We start from the raw sequence: 4,220 nt of genomic DNA on the forward strand, positions 1-4,220 counted from the left end.
TATATATTTGTAGTTTTAGGGCTTTTGAGACACAACTTTTCCATGTGCAACTCAAACTTATACCATGTAATTCTTCCTCTAGATTAGATTTCTGTGGAGCTCGGGCGGAGCCCTGCGGAATAGATCATCACCAACACCGGTGCATCATCACGCTGCCGGAGAACTCGTCTACTTCCCCATCTCTCTTGCAGGATCACGAAGGTGGAGATCGTCATCAAGCTGTACATGTGTTGAACGCGGAGGTGTCGTCCGTTCGGTACTAGATCAGGATGGATTGTGGGACGGATCCTGGGACCACGGTGATTTGAATCACGAAGTTGTACCACTAAATCAACCGCGTTTCCTAACACTTCCCGCTTAGCGATCTACAAGGGTATGGGGATCCGATCTCCCTCTCGTAGATGAACATCAACATGATAGGTCTTCGTGTGCGTAGGAATTTTTTTTTCCCATGCAACGTTCCCCAACATAAGCTTCATTGTTAGAGCAACAAGGCGTGGAAAGTAATTCATCACAAGATGTAGCAACATTATGAGTAGATGAATTACGAGGACTAGCACATGGCAATATAGCATTTTGACTAGAAGTAGTGCTAATATCCACATGAGGCTCACTTGATGTTACCTTGGTAGTTATAGCCTCATGAGCTAATTTTAGCACATTATGGGATACTAGAAGATCATCATGAGAGCTTGTGAGCATTACATGAATTTCTTACAATTTCCCATAATTGCTAGATAGCAACTCAAGTTGAGCCCTTAGCTCAACATTCTCCTTTAATATGGATGCTTCACACGAAAGAGAGTTAGTAGCACAAGCAGCATCATTAACAACAAGAGGAGAAGGCAACTTGGCAAGCTCTTTAGCATAAGAAGCTGCAAGTTGGGCATGAGACTCGGTGAGTTCCATAAACAAACTCTTAATAGCCCTTGAGCCATTTTCAAGGTGCTCATATTCCTCAAGGAGTTTAGCATGAGCAACTTCAACCTTATCATTTTTAGTTCTAAAATCGTTAGCCACCTCGAGGGCTCTATCATGGGATTCCTTTAATCTAGATAATTCTAGAGCAAAGGTCTCGTCAAGAGATTCCTTGGTGGTTTGTTCATTTTCAAGAGCTTGGGATGGATCCGCTATCTCATCAGTGTAATCATGCTCATGACCTTCCATTGTCTCAATGGTGGCCTCATGCTCCTCGAGATGAGCTTCCAACTCCTCAATGTATTTCTTGCCCTTAGTGGCAATATCCATGAAGTTGGAACAAGCAAGTTTATTCTTATAAAGAGATTTAAAAATCATTTAACCCTTAAATTTTATGGATGCAATATTACCACTATCTTCATCATTATCATCATCCTCATTATCATCATCATCATCAAGAGATATATTGGGATTCAAGGTAGGAGATACCTTTGAAGCCTTAGCCATAAAGCAAAATTGAGAAACAATAGATGATGATGTAGGATCCCTTGAAGCATCATTCAAGGCCACATCTTGTTCCATGGAGTGATGGATTTCTTCTGCATTGTTAGCAGCACAACTCGAGGAAATAGATACATTTTTATCATGGCAACAAGATATAGAAACCATATCATCACGAGATTTTTTCAAGCAATTTTTACATGATATGCAAGGACTATTAACACAAGCATGTAAAACATTTAGAGTGCTCGAAGTGTTAACGCCCGAAGATGAAGCATTGCAATAATATAGTGATGAAGGATCATCAACAATAAGCCCACTATTATCATTGCAATGATCACCACTACTCACCATATCATTACCGTGTGGCAATCCACATGTAGGTGAAGTAAATGAAGTTGAGAAGACCACACGACCGGAGGTGGAAGGAGAACAATCATTCCCATAAATCTTGGACACACCATATTTCTCTTGAAGCTTCGTCCACAACTCATGAGCATCCCGGAATGGCATGAGTTGAAATATAACCACATTGCTCAAAGCATCAAAAAGCACATTAGAAGCTTGAGCATTGAGATAAGAGTTTTTCTCATCCTCTAAAGATGTATTTTGAGAATCCTTTGAAGGAGAAAAACCCATACTACAATTCGCTCTAAATTTGGTCCATGACCCTAAAGAGACTAAGCATAAGACTAACCCAAACATCAAAAATTGTGCCATTGAAACTAAGAGTGTCAAACAATCCTAATCCCCTAGTCGACATCCTTACTCTCTAGGTGGCTAAACCTAATAATGAGAGACCTAGCTCTGATACCAATTGAAAGGACGTGGATGTCGCCTAGAGGGGGTGAATAGTGTTGGGTAACGTAGCAAAAATCAAAATTTTCCTACGCCATATTCAGATCTTCCTATGGAGAGACCAGCAATGAGAGAGGGGTGAGTGCATCTTCATACCTTTGAAGATTGCTAAGCGGAAGCATTGCTAGAGCGCGGTTGATGGAGTCGTACTCGCGGCGATTTAGATCGCGGTGTGATTCCGATCTAGTGCCGAACCACGGCACCTCCGCGTTAAACACATGTGCAGCCCGGTGACGTCTCCCGCACCTTGATCCAGCAAGGAGGAGGGAGAGGTTGGGGAAGATCTCCGGCAGTACGACGGCGTGGTGTAGATGGAGATACGAGGTCTCTCGGCAGGGCTTCGCCAAGCACCGTGGGAGAGGAGGAAGAAGAAGAGCAGGGTTGCGCCGAGAGAGCGATGGAAAACCGTATCTCCAATGGCCAAAAACCCCGATATATATAGGGGAAGGGAGGGTGGCGCCCCCCCTTAGGGTTCCCACCCCTAAGGGGTGCGGCAGCCCTAGATGGGGGAGGGGTGGCGGCCAGGAGGGGCGGAGGGGGTGGTGCGCCCCCCGGTGGGCCTTAGGCCCACCTGCGCAAGGGATCCCGCCCATTCCCCCTCTTAGGCGCCATGGGCTGGGTGTGGGGGCGCACCAGCCCACCAAGGGGCTAGTTCCCTCTCACACTTGGCCCATGTAGCCTCCTGGGGATGGTGGCCTCTCCCGGTGGGCCTCCGGAACCCTTCCGGTGGTCCCGGCACTTTGCCGGTGGTGCCCGAAACATTTTCGGCATCCAAACCCATCCATCCTATATATCAATCTTTACCTCTGGTCCATTCCGGAGCTCCTCGTGATGTCCGGGATCTCACCTGGGACTACGAACTACCTTCGGTAACCTCGTATAACAATTCCCTATAACCCTAGCGTCATCGAACCTTAAGTGTATAGACCCTACCGGTTCGGGAGGCATGCAGACATGACCGAGACACCTCTCCGGCCAATAACCATCGGCGGGGTCTGGATACCCATGGTGGCTCCCACATGTTCAATGATGATCTCATCGGATGAACCACGATGTCAAGGATTCAAGCAATCTCGTATACAATTCCCTTTGTCTGTCGGTATAGAACTTGCCCGAGATTCGATCGTCGGTATACCTATACCTTGTTCAATCTCGTTACCGGTAAGTCTCTTTACTCATTCCATAGCACGTCATCCTGTGACTAACTTCTTAGTCACATTGAGCTCATGATGATGTTCTACTGAGTGGGCCTAGAGATACCTCTCCGTCACACGGAGTGACAAAACCCGATCTCGATTCGTACCAACCCAACAGACACTTTCGAAGATACCCGTAGTGCACCTTTATAGTCACCCAGTTACGTTGTGACGTTTGATCCACCCAAAGCACTCCTACGGTATCTAGGAATTGCACAATCTCACGGTCGAAGGAAAAGATACTTGACATTAGAAAAGCTTTAGCATACGAACAGCACGATCTAGTGCTATGCTTAGGATTGGGTCTTGCCCATCACATCATTCTTCTAATGATGTGATCCCGTTATCAATGACATCAAATGTCCATGATCAGGAAACCATGATCATCTATTGATCAATGAGCTAGCCAACTAGAGCGTTGCTAGGGACACATTGTGATCTATTTATTCACACATGTATTAGTGTTTCCTGTTAATACAATTATAGCATGAACAATACATGATTATCATGAACAGGGAAATATGATAATAACCATTTTATTATTGCTTCTAGGGCATATTTCCAACAGTCTCCCACTTGCACTAGAGTCAATAATCTAGTTACATTGTAATGTATCGAACACCCATAACATTGTGTTGTTGATCATGTTTTGCTCGTGGAAGAGGTTTAGTCAAAGGGTCTGCGATATTCAGATCCGTGTGTACTTTACAAATATCTATGACTCCTCTCTGGACCTGATCGTGGATG

This window comes from Hordeum vulgare, chromosome 4H, assembly GCF_904849725.1.
Source record: "Hordeum vulgare subsp. vulgare chromosome 4H, MorexV3_pseudomolecules_assembly, whole genome shotgun sequence".
NCBI classification, from domain to species: domain Eukaryota; kingdom Viridiplantae; phylum Streptophyta; class Magnoliopsida; order Poales; family Poaceae; genus Hordeum; species Hordeum vulgare.